Source organism: Hypanus sabinus, chromosome 7, assembly GCF_030144855.1.
Source record: "Hypanus sabinus isolate sHypSab1 chromosome 7, sHypSab1.hap1, whole genome shotgun sequence".
Taxonomy (NCBI): Eukaryota; Metazoa; Chordata; class Chondrichthyes; order Myliobatiformes; family Dasyatidae; genus Hypanus; species Hypanus sabinus.
In genome coordinates this window covers 32,515,548-32,537,609 of record NC_082712.1, presented here as the reverse complement: position 1 = coordinate 32,537,609, position 22,062 = coordinate 32,515,548, and positions in this window count along the sequence as shown.

Sequence of the window (22,062 nt, the reverse complement as noted above, 5' to 3'; positions counted from 1 at the left end):
GCAGGACATCATATGTTGCTCTGATGATGAAGCTCAATCTGTTTGACTCCATGCTCCACAGCTCACTCCATGTGATTTTTCCTCCTCTCAACACCCTCCCACCTCGTCCAGCAGCCTTGCTTGGCTTGGGATATTGCTTTGGCAGATCTGGCTGCTTCTTGCTGGCGCACCTCCTCCACCATCAGGTGCCGCAGTTGTAGTAGCCTTTTGCCTGGTAGGTTTCATCACTCCAAGGCCAAAGTGTCCTCTGCCTTGTTGGACATAGCCCACTTTGTCCTGGTGTCAGAGGGTGGCTTGTGCGTCCAGTACTGCGGTGGCTGGGGTCCATTTCTTCCCTGTTGCTAGAGCAGGAACAACGCCTCTTACGATTGGGTCCTGAATTTTTTGAGTGTCATTTCCAGGCTTGCTCTGGCATGTTTGTATTCCTCCACCAGGCTAGAAATTGGCAGAGAAAGGGCTCCGTTCCCATATAGTCCTGTGCTGCTAAGGCTTCTCGGTAGCCCAAGCCACTTCCTCACCTATGAGTTCACCAGCCTCTCCAGCCGATTTGCATGAGACATAGTGACCTCCTAGATAGTAACTGGCCACATAGGTCAGGGCAGTAGTCCAAACTGAAAGCACCAAAGCTGCACCCTCCCTGGGAGAGCCGTGTTGTTGATAAGCTTGAGGCCACTGATCGTATCCTGCCTTAGTTGTTTTACCTGCTTGGTGTCTCTGAGGTCTGTGTTGTACTAATGTCCGAGGCTTTTGATGGGCTTCTCTAGGACAGTTGGTTTTGGCTCAGCATTGATACGAAACCTTATGTCGGTGAGTCGGCCTTTGACAATTGAGATACTGCGAGACTTACTGGGTTTGCTCTCCAATCGTGCCCATTTAATGTTTCCCTGGAGTTTATCCAGCAGGCATTTGGTGCATGCTTTTGTTGCTGTTATTGTGGTCATATCATCCATGTACGCCCCGACTGGAGGAAGACGCAGCCCATTCTTCAAGCGTTTCCCTCCGACCGCCCATTGTGATGCCCGGATAATGAGCTCCATTGCCATGATAAATGCCAGAGGAGAGATGGTACAGCCCGCCATTATGCCTATCTCAAGGTGCTGCCATATAGTGGTGTTATCTTGTGTTGTGACACAGAACTGCAGATCCTGGAAGTACACTTTGACCAGCTTTGTGATGCCCTGTGGAACCTGGAAAAAGTTGAAAGCTGCCCACAGAGTCTGGTGAGGCACCGACCCAAAAGATTGGCAAGATCTAGGAAGACCACATACAGGTCTTTCTTTTCTTTCTCGGCAGTTTGTGTCTGGTGCCAGATGACATTTGCGTGCTCCAGACATCCTGGGAAACCACGTATTTCTGCTTTCTGCACTGACGTGTCGACAAAGTTGTTGCTCTGCAAAAAGGCTGAGAGTCTTTGAGCCACGGCACCAAAGAAGATCTTTCCTTCAACATTCCGGAGACTGATCTGGCGGAACTGACTGATTGTTGAGGAATTCTTCTCTTTGGGAATTAGTCTCCCTCCTGCTCTTCGCCATGCCTTAGGTATAATTCCTTTCCCCCATGCCACCTTCATTAGATTCCAAAGGTTTTAAATTGCTCCAGTTTTGTGTATTGCTGTTCAAAAGTCAGTGAGTTTTGTCACTATAGCTGGTGAGAAATAGGAGGTACAACAATTCAAAACTGTTTTTCTCACTGCGGTTTTAAGCATTCCAACTTGGAAATGTGAGAAAAGGCCGGGAGTGAAAATGAAACAATTTCACTATTTCATCAAGTTAGTAAACAGGAAGAATTTGAAGATATCAACAATCATCCTGAATGTTAGCTTTGGTCCCCACAGGACACTCAGTTCTCAGCTTTGGCTCCAAGTAACTGTTTGCATGAGACAGCAGCCACATCCTGGTACACCACCTTGACATGCGGGCTAAACCAACTGAGGGTAGCCTGTGGCTCTCCCACTCTGGTGAGATAAGGACAGGCATGCAAGGTCAGCTTTGGCAGACTGAGCACACGAGATCTATAGTGAGATCCAAACCACGAAGGGGGTTCTGTAAAGCTACGTGGAGAACAAAGGGCACGATGAAGCACAGAGGAAGTAGCTGCCATCCACTGCAGCTGGGGAAGACCCCACCGTGACATCCACTGATCCCAACAGACCCGGATGTCTGAGGTTGAGAAAATGGAACTGCCCCAGTGCAATGGCTTTTCCACTTTAAAAACTCTCCTGCATGGGTTCCTTGCCAACGTCAGATCTGACGGATAACCATCAGCAGCATTGGTGCTGTTCTAATTTGTTCTGCATTTCATTTAAATGCATAATTTGTTACTCAATTAAATGGTAGTTTGTCTTTTTATACCTTTATAACTATTTCCATGAAACTGGCTAACAGGGGCAGTCGCTTAATTGGGCCAAAATGTACTGATCCCGATATGTTCCAATTAACCAGACTCCACTATTCTCTCTTACACAAAGTTAGTTTGGAAACTGTGAAATAATAAAAAAAATCGTTTCAGTTCCTCTGAACACTGTCAAAGAAAATCTTCCAAAAAAGTAATATCTTACATTGATTAAAGGACATAGAAGCAAGTTTTCTGAACATACAGAGTTCAGGAGCAAACATTTAATTGAAAAAGGCCTTCAGCAGAGTTAATGAGCAAATGAAGAGTATAGTGCTTCTTAGGAATAGAACCATAGAACATTACAGCACAGAAACAGGCCTTTTGGCCCTTCTTGGCTGTGCCAAACCATTTTTCTGCCTAGTCCCACTGACCTGCACCTGGAATGTTCCATTCCAATCATTTATGAAGATGCAAAGCATTCTCAGAGTTTAATTAGTGCTCAAAAAAAAAATACTGAGTTCTAGGATTTTTACATTTAGCACTATATGGCCAAGCCAGGATACTATGAGAGTCCAGTCTGCTGATGGGGGTCCACATGTGACCTTCTCAGTAGTAGAGATGGTGGGTTCAGAAACTGCCGTTGGGGAAAGTGATGCAAGTTGCCGAGGTGTATGCCCATGAAAGGCATCAGTAAACTGGAATGGTTGATGGACGCTGGCCAAACTGGCCACCTTGTCTTGGATTGTGTTGAGCTGTTTTGTGGTTGTGGCTGCATTTGGCCAACCATGTTTAGTTTTTCATCACATTCTTGGCAACGCTGGAATAGCTTGGAAGGGAAGCAGGGCAGGGTACATGAATTACTTGTACAAAATACAGATTCTTGGGTCTGCTCTTGCAGTTATCTTTCTGTGGCTGCTGCAGTTAGGCTTCCAGTCCCCTGCATGCTGATGCAGAGTGATTCAATAACCGCACACTCCAGGGGCCGATGGTTGGAACAGGTGGATTGGGTGCCAGCCAAACTGGCTGCTTCATCTCAGATTGTGCTGTTTGTGGTTGAAACTATATTCATTCATTGAGTAGAGTGTTTTCCATCACACCTTCCTCGCTTATGCCTTGTAGATGACATGGGGGGCATGAGTCACTGGCTACAGGGTTTCTAAATTGCTCATACCCATGTTTATGTAGTTGCTCCATTTCACTTTCTAGTCAATGGTGACCACATGATGTTGAATGCAGAGTGATTTAAGTGACAGTACCTGACCCGAAAGTTTAACTTTGTTTCTTTTTTTCAGAGATATAGTTTGATCTGCTTAGTGCCTCCTGGATTTTCTCTTCATTTCATTACCACACAAAGATAGGTTAACTCTCTCATCAAGTTGGTAGCCACAACTTGGCATTTATAAGCCCACGTTACATATGGGAATGTTCCACCACCTTATTCACTAAAAACCTATGAATGGAATTGAATTCTTTCCAGGAGAGAGCGTCATTAACTGAATAAAAGCAGTTGGCAAATTGCCCCATGGATCTCCGGTACTGATGTATTGGGGCCTTTTCCAAGCACAGCTGTCTTCCTTCAGACTTTGTATGATGTCAGTCAATGGAAAGAGAATCCAGAAAAAAACGATGACTTTAATTTGACAAAGGCTGCTTGAGGCGACAATTGTTTTAAATTATGCTAGTGAAACTACTCCCTCCTTAATTCTGGCTGCCTTCCTAACGAAAAGCATTCCACCTTGACTCTTAATTAAGACACTTAAGACTTCACTTCCTTTCAGAAACAAGAGAAAATCTGCAGATGCTGGAAATCCAAGCAACACACACAAAATGCTGGAACTCCAGGCCGGGCAGCATCCATGGAAAAGTACAGTCGGCGTTTTGGGCCGAAACCCTCCAGCAAGACTGGAGAAAATAAGAGGAGCGTAGAGTTAAAACGTACAGTCGACATACGAAAAAAAAAGTACAGTCGAAGGAACAGGCTGAGATCATTCGGCAGGACTGAAATAAAGTTTGCTTGTTTCATTCTTGAGTCATTAAGGCACTCATGTAATGCAGACATTCCATTGGCGTGATCACCCCCACTACAGTACGCCAGTAAAATACATACTACAGCATAACATAAATATTCGAGCAGCTAAACTCTACTCATTCGGCTTCACGGCGATGGCGACGCGATAGAGACCCCACCGCCAACTAGCTCTACGGCGTAGAGCGACACAGAATTGAGCATCTGGGCTCCGGCGTAGAGCGACGCAGAATTGAGCATCAGGGCTACGGCGTAGAGCGACACAGAATTGAGCATCAGGGCTACGGCGTAGAGCGACGCAGAATTGAGCATCTGGGCTACGGCGTAGAGCGACGCAGAATTGAGCATCTGGGCTACGGCGTAGCTCGTACGCACAAGTATAAATCAGCCTTTACAGGGACGTTGAGAACTCGTACAATCGCGAGCAGGCAGGCGCGTTAGCCTCGGGCCGAGAGAGCCACCTGCCGAGCAAAAGGATTCCGCGCAGGCATTTCTGCGGGATTTTGTTTCCCTTTGCTCAGCGTGCAGACGGAGGAATGCACTGAGATGTTTTCTGTCCTCGGGTTGAAACATTAGAGCCGCGTAATCAGGCCACAGGAGACTGCAGATGCTGGAATCTGGAGCAACAAACAAAACAAGAAGCTGGAGGAACCCAGCGAGGCAGGCAGAGTGAAACTGACTGCCAGCGCAGTCCAGAAGTAGAGTCCCCGCCCAAAACATCGACTGTCCATTTATTTCCACCCCACGATAGCTACATGACCTGCTGACTTCCTCCAGCATCTGTCTGCCTCTAATGGTTCAGTGAGCAGCAGCTGGTGGACACGAATATCAATCACAAAGCGTGGTGGGAGGCACCAAATGCTGCTTCGGGGTAGGGTCCATTAGCCTGGACTGTCTGCAGATGCAAGATAGACAGCCGAAGTGTCATCCCATCTCAACCGCATTATTCACTCTGCATCTTCAATTGCAACTTCGGCAAGGGTCTTCCGTGCTCTTATTAGGTGTTAGCATTTACTCATTTGCATGCTAGGCTATTAACAATAAGAACACTCTGCCCATCCATGCTGGCCAATCCCGACAATCATGTTTTCCTCTTATCTCTCTGTGGTCTTGAATGTATTTTCCTTTATATGCCAGTCAGCTACCCTTCTGTCACTTACCTTTGATCGATAATGTACAAATGCCAATTTGCTACTAGTGTTCTTCTCGAATGTGGTAGGAAAGTGGAGCCTCCGCTGGAGAACAATGTGGACAGTGTACTAACTCAATGAAGACAGCGCCAGAGGTCAGGATAGGATTTACTTCGGAAGCCTTGAGACAGTGACACTCACTGCTGGGTCACCATGCCACCAACAGTGTGCTAAACTTCAATGATCTCCTCTGACTTCCCCCTTCCTAATTCAAAACAAATCTCTGCTCAGCAAAAAGGCAGCCTTATGTGCTGAACACCTTCGTCTAAGCAGATGCAAAACTCCAAATGCTCCAACACAAAACTTCACATCCGCCTCCCTCCTTTAGGTATCCATCACTTCCCCAGTTTTCAACTTTTTTTTGACTTCTTCTCAAAGATCTCACTTTCACACTTTGTTCTTGCACAGGCAAAGACCTCCCTACCACTGAGCACATCTACAAGAAAGCAGCACCCAATCATCAAGGACCCCCACCATGAAGGCCATGTTCTCTTTTTGAGCTGTCATTGGGTAGGAGGTACAGGAGCCTTAGGTCCCACACCACAAGGAACAGTTATTGCCCTTCAACTATCAGGTTCCAGAACCGGCCTGGATAGCTTCACTCATCCCAACACTGAACTGATTCCACAACCTATGGGCTCACTTTAAGGTCTCTAATTGTCAGCACTACTTAATATGTTTTTGTGCAATTTGTTTTCCTTTGCACAATGACTGTTAGTCTTTAGTTATGTATAGTTTTAAATTAATTCTATTGTAATCCTTTATTTTCTTGAAAATGGCTGCAAGAAAATGTATCTCAGTGTAGTGCTTGGTGACGTGTACATACTTCAATAACAAATTTACTTTGTGTTTGATTTTGAGCTGTATCAAAATCCCACCCTGCTCAGTTGAAAGCGACTTACTTTCGGGCAGATGATCAATAGCTTCACCAAAAACGAAAATTTTAAGGAATTTCAAAAGGGAAAAAGGAGATACAATGGCTTGAAGAAGTATTCAACCCCACAACTATTATCACATTTTACAGTCTTATTTTCTAAATTTAAAATCTATTGAAGTAGAATTTTCTGAACTAATCTACAAAACAGTGTGCATCATATCATGTTAAACCAAAACAACTTACTAAAAATTAAAAAGCAAAATTTTGAGGCTGAATAAGTATTCATCCCTTTTGTAATTACTATGCTGACTTTCCTTATGTGCAGTACTATATATTACCTTACCAACTCATCCAATTTGTTGATGTAGAGAACTGGAGGATCAGCTGAATAAATACCCCTCGCTCTGTAAGGTCCAACAGTATAGTAGATTTTCAACAGACCAAACCAAAATGAAGACAAAAGAGCATTCAAGGCAAGTCAGGGAAATGATAATAGAAAAGCACAAATCTGGGTACGGGTACAAGACTCTCTCAAAGGCCCTGAACATAGTGGCCCTGAACCTGAACTCAGTGCAGTCCATCATGAAAAAGTGGAAAAATATGAAACCACTGCCAAGGTGAGGCCGCCACTTTAAACCTAGTCACTGGAGAAGAATGGCACTTGTAAGGGAAGCTACTGTGATGCCAGCAGTCACTCTGAGTGAGCTGCAGAATTCAGTGGCTGCAACTGGAGATGAAGTTCATGGCTCCAATCTCCAAGGCCTTGCACAAAAAGTGTATATACAGAGAGTGGCAAGGAAGAAGTCCTCGCCAAAAAAATATATATCCTTGCCCACAGACTTAGAAGATACTGTAAGGATGTGGAAGAAGGTCTTGTGATTGGATGAGACTAAAGTATAACTTTTTGGCCTCCACACCAAGTGGTACATGTGGCATAAATCTAATACTGCACATCAGCCAGTTAACAGCATCCCTATTGTAAAGTATGGTGGAGGTAGCTTCATGATATGGAGAGGTTTTTTATAACAGCAGGGACTTGAGATCTGTCAGGATTAATACAAAGGTGATTAATATGGAGAAATCCAGTATAAAACCTGCTAACCCCTTCCAAGAAGCTTAAACTGGGGAGGAAGTTCGGTTTTCAGCAGAGCAACCATGGAGTGGCTTCAAGTGAAGAACATTGATGTCCTTGAGTGGCCCAGTCAGAGTCCTGACCTTAACCCAATGGAACATCTCTAGCAAGACCTTAAGATTGCTGTCCACCTCCGCTCCCCAACTAATCTGGCACAGCTTGAGCAATTTTGCAAGGAGGAATAGGCAAATCTCGCTCCATCATTTTGTGCAAAACTAATAGATACTTATCCAAAAAGACTACTGGTTGTAATAGCTGTGAGAGATGGTTCAACTAAGTACAGAGCAAAGAAGGATGAATACTTCTGAACCGCTGACCTTTCAGTTTTTGAATTTTTAGTTTTTCAAGCTTTACAATTTTCCATAGTTTTTGCGCTCTGCTGTGAAAAAAAGGAGCATGTGATTCACAAATAAAAATTCCCAATTAAATTGATCAAAATCCCTGGTTGTAATACTTACAAACATTTGTATTTATGTGAACAAAGGGTTGAGAGCTGAATACTTTTACAAGGTACTGTAGAGATGTAGAAAAATAAGTTATGTTGGGAATTTCAGAGCTGAGGGCTCTGAAGAGACAGGTACCAGTGCTGGGGTCTGAACATACCAGAGGTCAGGAACGGGGAAGGTCATGTTCCCGAATGGTTTCAGGTCTAGACGGAATTAGTAGCTGTCATCGCTGATAGTAAAATAACTAAAATAACTGGGCCCAGACCACCCACATTCTTACATCTCAAACATTCCTTTTATTTTACTTGCATACGAGGTGAACAGCTTGGGCCACTGTTCTGAAGTCTGAATAGGAAACTGCTATTTTTATATAGGACTGACTTATCAGTTACGGATATTGATTATTGTAAATTGTATATGTTTGAATTCTTTACTCACAAGATCAAATGCCATTCATAATGGAGATGCTAAAGTCAATCAAAACTTTGAGCATACAGCTGATGAAGTTAGTAAGGACAATAGAGTGTCACTTGTTGGGTTTGTTTCACATCCTTCTGTTATCTTGTCTGGTCCAGCACCCTCTGTTGTGTAAAGGGGATGTGATGAGAGACCTAGGTGAGGGTGGTTAGGACCCAAGTGCTGGAGTATCTGAGACTAGAATCAAGACTGAAACGAAGGCAGGCTTCTTACCTAGACACTAGACAAGAATCCAAAGTTGAACTGACATCTGAGTTCAGGTGCGCCATAAATATTAAAATCCTGGTGGCAAAATATGGCTTTCCATTAGTGGAGCAGGCATGAATTTTTAAAGGGGCCGCACCAGCTACCCATGTTCTGGAGAATTAGAGCATCTAAGCTCCAGAGGCTGGTGTGGTCAGCTGTGTGTTGTAACAGGGAAGCTATGTTTTAGGAAGACCTTTCTGGAGAAGTCTCACTATAGAGGCCTCACTCATTTGGCTTGAGTTCAAACTGTCTTGTCTGTAGTGACCAGAGGTGCCTCTGGTAGTCTCACTTCAAAGGCCTTGCTTGACTACAACTTCCCTTAACATGCCTTCCACACTCCCTTCTCTTTATCTTCTGGAGGACAACATAAATCTTACTGAATTTCATTGGTATAGAGGCTCTGAAACTGTGTGACTGTTTCATCGGGGGTGATTGGCTGCTGTATCCTGATGGAGGCAGCTGCTCTTTGAGCTAACATTCCACAGAGTAATCTCTGGCTCGACACTAACAGGAATACGACAATTAACAATACAGTTCCCATTGCCCACTGTATAATGGTGCTGCCCCAGCCCCCAAGAGAAAAGTGAAGCCAGCTCAAAGGTTCCCTGAGGTGAGAATGCAATCTGGTACATCTCTTTCTCAATCACCCTAACCTTATCTGCTTCTACTCAGACATGCATATCTAAATTGGTGATATTCTCAGACACATCAGGGAAAAACTCCTGGCCAACGACAGCACAAGCACCACTCTTTTTGGCTAACAAGAAGTCCAATGCTAATTGATTTTAAAGGGCCACGGTGTGTCACAGTCGGTTCGTGGACTCCGCAGTTCGGTTGTTTCTGTTTTCCCTTGTTCTCTTGGGCGCCTTAATTGAGACACCTGATTCTCGTTTCTGGCTGGCAACATAAATAGCTGCAGGGTCCAGCTATTCCTTCACTGGACTGTCTGTCGGAAACCCACAACCCCAGCCAGTGCGGGAAGTCAGGACCATTATCGGAGCTGCCGACTATCGTGGACTCTAGGTTGCTTCTGTTCATATAGCTGCTTAGTGAATTAAGTCGTTTTTGTCTCCAGTTGAGTTGCTGGCTGTCTGCCGCTGCTCGGTGTAAGGTAGGAATCGTGACGCGTTTGTGGCCAGCTGAGAATTGCTGGCGGTTTGTAATAAGAAGAGTCCCGGCTCTGTGTCCAAGATCAGTCAAGTCTGAGTCCGAGTTCCAGGTCTCTCTTCTTTCCCCTCCCCCCTCACAATAACTCCTTACCTGTTCGCCATCTTCCTCTAGTTCTCCCCTCCCCTTTCTTCCAAGGCCTTCTGTCCTATGATACTCTTCCTTCTCCAGCTGTGTATCCCTTTTGCCAATCAACTTTCCAGCTCTTAGCTTCACCCCTCCCCCTCCTGTCTCCTATCATTACGGATTCCCCTCCCCCTCCCGCTTTCAAATCTCTTTCCAACTTTTCTTTCAGTCAGTCCTGACGAAGGGTCTCGGCCGAAATGTCAACTGTATTTCCTACAGATGCTGCCCGGCCTGCTGCGCTCCACCAGCATTTTGTGTGTGTTGCTTGAATTTCCAGCATCTACAGATTTTTCTGTGTACTATAATAATTTCATTAGTTCTTGTATTACCTTGTCTGTGAAGTGTGGGTCTTTATCACTCGAGAACTTTTCGAGGATTCCAAACCTATGAATAAGTTCTCGTAATCAGAGTTTACCGATAGTACATATCATTTCTACGAGTTGGGTCCGCTTCTACTCACCAAGAAAATAAAACATACAAGCGCATAACTATATAACCCATACATTTGGGTAATTGCAGAAGGTTCATTTGGAGATGCACGAATGGTCCCCAGGTGTAAGGTCCAACAGCGGCTGTTACCGGTGGTGTTTTCCCAGCATTGCGTTTCTGGCGAAACATACAGTTGATTGCTACTTTTCTCTAAGGCCGGCAATAATGGCGCATACAACTCATTTTCGACCATATCCATCATTCCTTCTTTTCCCACGTGTCATATCATGTAACGTATGGGTAAGCCCGGGGAGGAGAGCTGAGGGCGCCATGGGATGACATCAGGGTGATGCCAGAGGCCCTTGGGACTTTGTACACGCTGTGCTTTAGTCCACGAAATCGTTTCAGTTCCAGGTGCTTCACACTGAAATTGACTGTTTGCCAATAGAATTTGAAAAGGAATTGGCAGACTGGACACGCTCGGGTATCACATGCCCATAAAGATGGCAGACTGGACACGCTCGGGTACCACATGCCCATAAAGATGGCAGACTGGACACGCTCGGGTACCACATGCCCATAAAGATGGCAGACTGGACACGCTCGGGTACCACATGCCCATAAAGATCCGCTGCGGCTGCAAGCTCTTGGAAGCAAACAGCTCAGCAGCTTGCGTGGAACCGGAGGAGGGGAGATGTGCTGCTTCAAAACAGGGATATTTATTTAAAAAGTAATACATCCACTCTACTAGGCTATCGGAAGAAAGGGCATTACATTGACTTTATTTTTTGCAACCTTCACGTACACGAGAAGGTAAGTCTCCGTCTAAATGTGTAATTTGTAATAAATAGTATGTGCAACAGGACAGATAGCATTGAGCTACAATTGTATCAGCATGGAATAAGTTGTACTGGAGCCTGTTGGTCCTGCTCTAATGCTGCGGTATCGTTCCCGGATTGGAACTGTTCCAGATGGAACAGTTTGTGGTTGGGGTGATTCAGGTCCCCAATGATCTTTTGGGCTTATTTTATACACCTGTCTTTGTAAATGTCTTGAATAGTGGGAAGTTCATATCTACGGATGCGCTGGGCCGTCTGCGCCACTCGCTGGAGAGAGGGAAGTACAGTTCCCATACCAGGAGGTGATGCAGCCCGTCAGGATGCTCTCAATTGTGCCCCTGTAGAAAGTCCTTGATCTGGGGATTCGTATCAAACTACTTCAAACATCTGAGGTGAAAGAGGCACTGTTGTGCTATTTTCTAACCACACAGCCGGTATGTACAGACCAACTGAGGTCCTCGGTGACGTTTATACTGAGGAACTTAAAGCTGTCCACCCTCTCTACCCCAGATCCATCGATGTCAATGGGGTTTAGCCTGTTTCCATTCCTCCTGTAGTCCACAACCAGCTCCTTTGTTTTTGCGACATTTAGGGAGTGTTTTCTTGACACCATTATGTCAAGGTGATGACCTCTTCTCTGTAGGCTGCCTCATTATTACTTGAGTTAAGGCCAATCAGTGTAGAGTCATCAGCAAATTTAATTAGCAGATTGGAGCTGTGGGTGGCGACACAGCCATGTCGTTGAGTAAATATTGCTTGAGAGAGAGAACACTGGTTGCGTGTACAAACAGATGGAAAAGCTTGCCGTAATCTAGCAGACCGAGGACCGGAGTGGAGAGACCTATAAAGTTTCAGCTGACGTGAAGTGAGGTTCTGAAGGGGCGACTAAATTCGGCAGAGATGAGAATCCATTGTTAGCAACACCCGGTCACACCCAAGCAGTGGACAAGACCCTTCTGGAGAACTGGTTAAGGCGAACTGTCAATGGCCTCACCCTTTTGTCGAAAGTAGGCGACAAGCCCCACCCAAAACATGCCTCAAGTTACCCACTTTGACAAAACTTGTCCGGGAGAGACTTGTAACTTGATGTTCGAACTCGGCTGAATAGGAAATATGGTCATTGTACCAAAAAAAAAGTTGTCTGGGGAAATACTGAAAGAGTTCCCTCCGACTGGGAATAATGGTTTACGCAGGGTCCCAAATGCTGTGAGCGATCTGATGGTGAATGCGGGGTAACGTGCGAACTAACACTGGTCTGTTTTAAAACAACAGTTCAGCGTGGGTGGCAGCTTTACAACAACAGCAACGCCTTCGGGATCCACGAAGAGGACGAAATAACGAGTGTTACGATCTTGGATCAATTGTTTCGCTTTTCCCCCCTCATACCGGTGGTCCCGAGCCTCTGCGGAATCATGTGCCGTACAGAGGAGAGTCGTGCGCCACTTAGCTGTCATATGTGGGGATATTTCTCCAGCACCACAGGGGCCTCTGATAGTTTCAACAGTTGTTTAACCGTAGGGTAGTCAATACATCAGTGAAATCCCACCACCAGAACTCTAGTCGTTTTCTTATTGAATCTTCCAATGAAGCAGAAACAATCGTCTCGGACCTCTCGAGTTGTATCCTTTCTGGAGAACTTGCAAAGATCCCGGCCCAATAAATTAATCGGCGATTCTGGTGCTGTTAGAGACCGACGTTCCCCTTCATGTCCAAAAAAGCTGATAAGCGACCTTGCGGGAAAGGGGTAGAAGAAACAGCATCACCTGGAGATGCTTGTGGCCAGTCGGAAGCGGGGAATGTAGCAAAAGTGGCTCCAGTATCAAACGGTCTACTTGACATCCTTCTACAGAATAACAGGCCCAGAAATCTTTTCGATGGGCAGGATATAGGTATGGCACCCTCTGTCCTGGAGGCTGGGGATGGTGTCCGAATGGATTATTAGACTATGTACTGTAGTCAGCTGAGCTGGTGGTGGTGGAGGCGGGAGCTGACTTGTTTTCGAAGTTGCCGAGGCGGGTTAGGCATCTTCGAGCCTAGTGACCAGGCTGTCCGCAAACAAAACACAATACCAACCCCTGCGGGTGTCTCTTTCCCATCCCTCTGCCGTGGCCACTGCCGCAACCCTGCGAGGTAGCGCTTAGGGAGAATACAAGTTTACCAAGGCGGCGTCCCAATTTCAGGGTTAGACAAAATATTTTCGAAATGCACACGTTCCGTGTATTCATCAACAATTTCTCTGCACTAAATTCGGCAGAGAATTTATCTTATGCCAATCTACAATGCGAGGGAAACTTCTAGTAAATTAGCCCTGAGAGCGTTCAGATCAACATCTGTCTTGGTCTTTTTATATGCTTTCTAACTTGTTTCCATTGAACTGTCCCCAGGCAGCTTCCATTGCTACAGAGATATCATCTACATTTGGATTTATGGAGGATTTCCATTGAATGAATACATTTTCTATATTCTCCGTAGGATCAAGAGCCGACTCTATAATAGCCCGCGATTCAGAGCTGGACCATGGTCTGTAAATTTCAACCGGTTGCGCGTCCGGTCTTGGAAATGCGCGCATGGAGTACAGACCCGAACCAGTTGTGAAATCTCGTACATTCTGCCACCTGACCTCCCGCACCCGGTTGTTCTCCATCTTTCGAAGTAGTAGTAGAAATGCTGAAGCACTGACTGGCGGCGGCAGCTGCTGTTGTGGACTCTGGTAATGGTAATTGGGGCTACTGTAGTCATCTCATTCGTCTTCGGATTCTGGTACCGTTTTATCCCCTTAGAGCAGACACCATCTTTGCTCGTTCTTTTTGCATTTTTTTTTCCGTACCTAGCTTTTGTTTTTTCCTATGGGATTCGTCTAACCGCCCTTCCAATGAACAAACTCGGGCCACCATACGGACTTCCCACCTTTTCCTTTTTCTGATAACACCACCTACAAGCCTTCTATTGAGGTCTATTAAACGTACGTCAGGAGGTACATTCACCCACTTCCCAATGTACTTGCCCCTTTCTGGACCCTAATATACAAACAATACCATGCCAGAGGCTCCCAACTAATGCCACGGAACTCCACCATTAACCGAGGGTCCGTGTAACCCAGGTTGCAACCCCTGCTTGATGAGTGTGGAACAGTCTTTCGACATCGTGCTTCCCATCTCGGTCACTATTAGCCCCACACACCTCGGTATTCGTTTTTTATAAAAACTCACCGAATTTTCCTGTGCTTGGGGAAAGTGGGGGCTCGAACCGCATGGCAGCTTCATCCTTTTTTAATGCTGCATCTTTCCTGTCAGCAACTAAGGAATGGTATCGTAACGCACTGTTACGAGTATTCCTTTACTCGTGTACAAGGAGAGCAGCATGAGCTCCTGTCACTCACACTGTTCTGAACAGTACTGTAAACGGCTATTTTATTTAAGGATAATTGATCATTGTAAACTGGCGATTGACCTTGCCAGTAAGGAATTCAAACATTCTCAATAAACGGTGTTGAAGTCGATCGAAACTTCCAGCGGCCAGCTAATGATATTTTGAAGTTAGTAAAGACAAGAGCTTTTGGGTAGGTTTCGCATTGTTCCGTGACCTCCATCATAGAGCACCCCCTATTTTGTAAAGGGAAACTATGTTTTAGGAAGACCATTCTGAAAATGTCTCACAACAGAGGCTCACTCGTTTGGCTTGAGGACACACTATCTTGTCTGTTGTAAACAGAGGTGTCACTTCAAAGGGCTCGCTTTACTACAACTGCTTTATCCCTCACCTTACCGTGAGCTCTAATTAGAGGCAGAATTACAGATGAGTTAAACACCGGAGAAAGAACATTCGGTCTGGAGCATCAATGGGCTGGGATAATCACTGCCTGGCTCTTCAAGTCAAGTCTCTCTTTATTGTCATTTCACCATAACTCCTGGTACGATACACAGTAAAAACGAGCCAATATTTTTCAGGACCATTGTGCTACATGAAATAATACAAAAACTACACTAACTACGTAAAACAACAAAAACTACACTAGTCTACAGACCTACACAGGACTGCATAAAGTGCACAAAACAGTGCAGGCATTACAATAAATAATAAACAAGACAATAGGCACAGTAGAGGGCAGTAAGCTGGTGTCAGTCCAGGCTCTGGAAATTGAGGAGTCTGACGGCTTGGGGGAAGAAACTGTTACATAGTCTGGTTGTAAGAGCCTGAATGCTCCGGTGCCTTTTGCCAGATGGCAGGAGGGAGAAGAGTTTGTATGAGGGGTGTGTGGGGTCCTTCAAAATGCTGTTTGCTTTGCGGATGCAGCATGTGGTGTAAATGTCTGTAATGGCAGGAAGAGAGACCCCAATGATGCAGCTCTATAAAACTCTGGTTAGGCCATACTTGGAGTACTGTGTCCAGTTCTGGTCGCTTCACTAGAGGAAGGATGTGGAAGCATTGGAAAGGGTACAGAGGAGATTTACCAGGATGCTGCCTGGTTTAGAGAGTATGGATTATGATCAGAGATTATGGGAACTAAGGCTCTCCTCTCTGGGGGGGGGGGCGGGGGGAGGATTTTGGGAGGACACATGATAGAGGTATACAAGATATTGAGATGAATAGATGGTGGACAGCCAGCACCTCTTTCACAGGGCACCACTGCTCAATACAAGAGGACATGGCTTTAAGGTAAGGGGAGGGAAGTTCAAGGGGGATAGAGGAAGGTTTTTTACTCAGTGGTTGGTGCGTGGAATGCACTGCCTGAGTCAGTGGTGGAGGAAGATACACTAGTGAAGTTTAAGAGACTACTAGACAGGTATATGGAGGAATTTAAAGTGGGGGGTTATATGGGAGGAAAGGTTTAAGGGTCAGCACAACATTGTGGGCCAAAGGGCCTGTATAGTGCTGTACTGTTCTATGATCTTCTCAGCTGACCTCACTATATGCTGCAGGGTCTTGCAATCCGAGATGGTGCAATTTCTGAACCAGGCAGTGATGCATCTGCTCAGGCTGCTCTCAATACAACCTCAGTAGAATTTGGTGAGGATGGGGGGTGGGAGATGGACTTTTCTCAGCCTTCGCAGAAAGTAGAGATGCTGCTTGGCTTTCCTTTGCTATGGAGCTGGTGCTGAGACACCAGGTGAGATTCTCTGCCAGGTAAACACCAAAAAATTTAGTGCTCTTAATGATCTCTATGGAGGAGCTGTCAATGTTCAGTGGAGAGGACACTCTGTGCCCTCCTGAAGTCAACAACCATCTCTTTTGTTTTGTTCACATTCAGAGACAGGTGGTTGGCTCTGCACCAGTCTGTTAGCTGCTGCACCTCTCTGTATTCTGAGTTTTGGAAAAAGATGTCTAATATCTTAAACAATCAAGGTTTCCTAAATGTCTTTGTTACTGTGTAATTTAAAAAGAAATTAGTTTTGGGAGGAAGGAATTACCTATTTAGAAAAATAAACTTTGGATCACATAAACACTGACTCTGTACACAAGTAAAATAAAAGGAATACTCGAGTTGTAACAGTGCATGTGTTCTAGGCCCAATTATTATTTTTTGTTATCAGCGACAACAATTATTTGGAGGTTTCATCAAGATAGTTAACACTTGGCTTTGTTATGTGGGAGTTTCTGTAATTTCATTTGATCTGCCTCAGCTCAGATGCTCTTGAATCTGACTGGCTGGGTATGTCCATTTGTCTCTGCCTGCTCCTGCCTCACTGAATCCATGTCTTCATATCTTGACTCCATTCTATTGCCTCTGGGCTCAGTCCCTTCCCTCCTGCATCCACAGCTCTTCTCTTGCTGTCAGTCCCTTCACTGTCTTTCAATAGCCTGGCCTTGAAAGTGCTATACCTACCCATTTCCCCTCATCTCTCAGCTCTATCAGGGGCCCAAACAGTCCTTCCAGTTGAGGCAACACTTCATCTGTGAAACTGCTAAGGCCTCCTCTACATCTGTGAGACCTGCCATAAATTGGGTGATTGCTTCATTCAGCACCAGTGCTCCATCTGCGAAAAGCAGAGCTTCCTGGTGGCCAAATAATTTAATTCCGATTCCCAATTCTGTTCCGACATGTTGGGCCGTGGACTGCTCTTGTGCCACAATGGGGTCCTTAGAGTGGAGGAGCCACACCATGTATTCCATCTGGGTAACCTCCAATGCAATGGCATGAGTATCAATTTCTCTGGACTCTTCTCACCTGCCTATCATCTACCCTTGGTTCCCTCCTTCCCTTTCTTCCATTGTCCACTCTCCCTTCCTGTCAGATTCCTTTCTCTCCAGCCCTTTACTTTTTCTACTCTCCTGGCTTCACCTATCACATTCTTGCCTCAAATGCAACATCTTAGACATTGTTCAGCTTCAATGGTGCAAGCAGTTGTCCCTAAATTAAAATCATGTCACCATAGAGATGTTAAATCTAGATTTCCCTGCTACTGGCATCCATGATGAACCATTATTTAAACTTATTGATGAATACACTTCCCCCAGTGATCTGCCCAGCTTGACCCTATGACTTTCATTAATCTTGAAGGAGCAGTTTTAGAGTTGATACAGCACACAAAATGCTGGAGGAACTCAATGGGTCAAGCAAGATTCATGGAGGGAAATGGAGAGTTGATGTTTCAGGTCAAGACCCTTCTTCAAGACTGTAAAGAAAAAGGGGGTGATAACAAGTGGATGGAAGGGATGGAGCAAAAACTGGTGGGAGATGGTTTGCAAAAACTGCAGCTGAAAATAATTTTTACTGAGTATGTTAATTAATAAGGAAGTCACATTTGTTCTTCATGGAAGAAATCCATCAAAAGTTGTATGCTAAACATTTAATATATTTAGTAATGCATAAAAAGCTGTCAAATATAAAAAAAGTGAAAAATCACAGTACAAATTTATAAAATTTTTACCATTTTTAAAAATGGTGTTAATAACCCTGATATCAAAGGGAAAATAAGGGCAGCTACTTTTTCTGGTGATTAGCTAAGATTATAGATGCAAACACTTGGATTAGTGGAGAGAGAAGAGTTACATTACAGCTTGAGTACCTTTTATCAGAACTGGTTAGTTGGAAGAAGGTACAATCTTGATTCCCTGAAATGGAGAAGTTGAAAGGCTGTGAAGGATCCACCTGAATCTAAGAGCAGGATGTAGAGCAGCATCAGCACTGGAGAACAGAAAAAGATGAGGTTGGCCTTGTGTAGAAATCAAACAAAGGCCATATAGTCAGACATAGCTTGGATATGTTATGAGTGATGAACAGAACTGATGGACAATGGGGTGAAGAGTTAACCATCCCCCTGAGAAACACGAACTATTACTGTTGCTTTGCTGACCATGAGAAACAGACAAAAAACAAGGAAGAACATTTGCGACAGATAAGAGACGGGGAAATTGCTGATTAACTGTATTGTGACTTTTGAATAATTTACTGTTTTGCTGCAAGGACAATAGTTTGCTCATAAACATTCCTCAGTGGACTGAAGGAGCGGCCTTATTTGATGGACAGTCATTCAGGAGTGATGGATAGGTTTTACTGATTTATTACTTCTAGATTTATTACTGATAACTTGTTTTATATGTATATTTGCATTACTGATATGGTTTTGCTTATTTTTTATTAATAAACTCCTTTAGTATAGTACCACCAGACTCCAACAAATTCTTTGCTGGTTAGACACCCAGTTACAGGGTATGTAACAGATATGACAGCACTTAACTTGGGGGAACAGGTGACACAGGTAAGCAGAAACATAGTGAGCTTTTGCCATATATTGCTGTCATAAATCAAAGTACTGAGTACAGGAATTAGGATGTTGTGTTGAAATGTATGAAATGCTGGTGAGGTCTAATTTGGAGTATTGTGTGCGGTTCTGGTCACCTGCCTAAGGAAAGATATCAGTAAGTTTGAAAGAGAACAGAAAATTTACAAAGATGTTGCTGGGATTTGAGGACTTAAGTTATAGTGAAAGGTTGATTAGGTTAGAACTTTTCTCTGGGGTGTAGGAGAATGAGGGGAGATTTGATAGTGGTATATAAAATTGAGGGGTATAGACAGGGTAAATGAAATCGGGCTTTTTCCAATGAAGTTAGGTAAGACTAGACATCATGAGTTAAGGGTGAAAGATGAGATGTTTAAGTGGAACATGAAGAGGAACTTGTTCACCCAGAGGGTGGTGAGAGTAGAATGAGCTGCAACGGAAGTGGAGGCAGGTACAATTCCACCATTTAAGAGAAATTTGGACAAATACATGGATGGGAGGGGTAGGGAGAGCTATGGTCCAGGTGCAGAATAAGTTTGCATTGACTAGATGGGCTGAAGGGCTTCCCTGCAGTAGTCCTCTGAGTCTGTATGAATGGAGCTGTAGAAGCTGTTGAATGTGAGAAAATATTTCAGCCTGTTGATGGAGAGTGATATTGTAGGAGGGGGACCCTTAAGTTATCATTGAGTGGGAGTGTGTAGAAGGATTGATTGTCCAGAATAGAAATGAACAAGTTCGAACCAAGAATCTTCAAAGATGATAGAAGGCATCAGAAATGGTCAGAGAAAAAAATTGGGAAGAGGTAGGAAGAATTGAAATCTCTGGGGCAAGGAAAGGCAGGTCTTCCAGGGTGGTCTTGTGAATGGATCTTGGCAAGGAAATGGGAGGGAAGTGTGGGCAGGTAGTTCATGACAGGAAGGAAACAAGATCTGTCTCCGTATTGGAGATTGGGTTCATGGCCTTGACGCTGTGCGTTGGCTGAACCCAGGTATGGAGGAATGACAGACTCTCATGTAGAGACAGGAACAAGAGTTATACATAGGAATCCCAACAAAACATTGGTAGCTCAGCTGAGCAACACCACAAGACAAATCATTCTCAGAACAAGGACCCCGTGATAAGTGCTAACCAGGAGTCCACTTTAAATAATCCATAAGTGGAAAACCCATGCCAAAGTAAACCTGACAAGATTTTAAAAACTTGAAAGCACAAGGTCTTAACAACTCTAGTTGAGATAACCATTAACAAAATAGTGGTTCTCTAGAAATCTGAGCCCAGCACTCCATTGTGTGCTGCACAGGCCTGTAGGACTCATGACAGGTCTAGAGGTGTAAGAAGCTAGTGTTCAGCATCTGATAAATAGAGGTCAACAATGACACCAATGATTTGATAGCAATACTGGTTCTAGTCCTTCCTTGGTGAGAAGAGTGCTGCAAGTTCTGGAGCTAAAGACTGGAGGCTCAGAGACGTGTCCTGGGGTTGCAAGCCTGCCTGTATGTGTGAATGGGGGGTAGGCTGGAAAATGGGCTTGCTTTGGAATGTGTAGTCACACCTGCTGGCTCCACCCACCATATCCATGAATATGTTGGTTGTTAATGCAAAGGACACATTTTGCTGTATGTTTCAATGCATATGTGATAAATCTGAAGTTCAGAACCAGGGGACAGTGAATAAAGGCAGTGAAAACCTTGATGGTTCACATTAACTCTTTTTTCAATAGGTGTTGCTTTCAGATTTCCAGCATTTGCAATCTTTTTTGCTTAAAAAAAATTTTTTTTTACATTACATTTGAAATCATTCTTTATTTTCCCAAAGCCCCCAAAAGGCATGGTGTTACACCAAATACAGAAGTTTTTTTTTCCCTCATGAGTTTTTATTGTCTCAGCAGACAGGTTTGGGTAAATTACTCATAGCGTTTGTTGCCATTGTTATTTGGCTCACAAACTTTCAGGGACCAGCTTTTAGAACGTTAAATTTTGAGAGGTTTTGGATAAGCCACATTGAATATGTGGGATGGAGGGATATGGATCAGAGAGATTTACTTTAACATGGTATTTGTTCAGTACAGACAAAGGGCCTTTTCCTGTGCTGTAATCAGCTATGTTCTTTAAACTAATGGGTAGGGAACCCCTGTCTCTGCCAGAAGGACATCAGAGAAGCTAGTGGTGAAGTGAGATGCTCCCACTTCCAATGGACTGAATCAATCTCCGTGGGCTGGGAAATCATTCTGCAGAACCCACCACCCCACACAGAGCACCAGGGGGCCACTATTTTAAGGAGGTGTGGGAGGGGGGGGGAGGTGAAAGTGGAGGAAGCAAGAAAGGAATGAAGGAAAGAAGGGGGGTAAGAGTGACGGTGGTGAATGAGATTAGGGTAATTAATATAAATGATTGGGGTGGGTGAATGTGAGGGTTGAGCAGATGGTTCCAGCTGTGACTATGTCCATGTGCAGGTGTACAAATTCTGTGCAGTACATTCCAGATCTTGCTCTGTCACCACCATGTGGCAGTTGGGGTACAAAAGCCACTCCACATGAAAGTAATACACCTGGGTATGCTTCCAAAATGGAGTGGAAGCAAATCACCCTTCAGCCCAAGGGACTGTCCGGGATGAGTAAGTCAGACTTGTCCAACAATGTGATTTTGTGGAATCAGTTTAGATGAACTTCATTAGTGAACTCTACGAATTATTTTCAACACCAGTACTGACTGCAGTGCAAGTTTCAAAATAGCATGACAGGGTAGATATGGGAGGACGTTTCCCCTGGAGAGGGACTCTAATGGCTAGATGGGATAAAGTTTTAAAATAGAAGACCATTTAGGTCTGAAATGAAGAGAAAATTCTTCTTTGAGAAGGGTGATGAACTTTTGGCATTCTCCACACTGGAGTTAAATGAAGGTCATTCAAAGTAAAGACTGTCGGATTGCTGGATATGAAAGGCATTGAAGAACTTGGGGAAGATGGCAGGAAAATGGTGTTTGACATATGAAGGATAATCCACTAAGTAAAGCCAGGCATCGATTCAGAGCTAATATCCAGCTGGCCTGGAGCA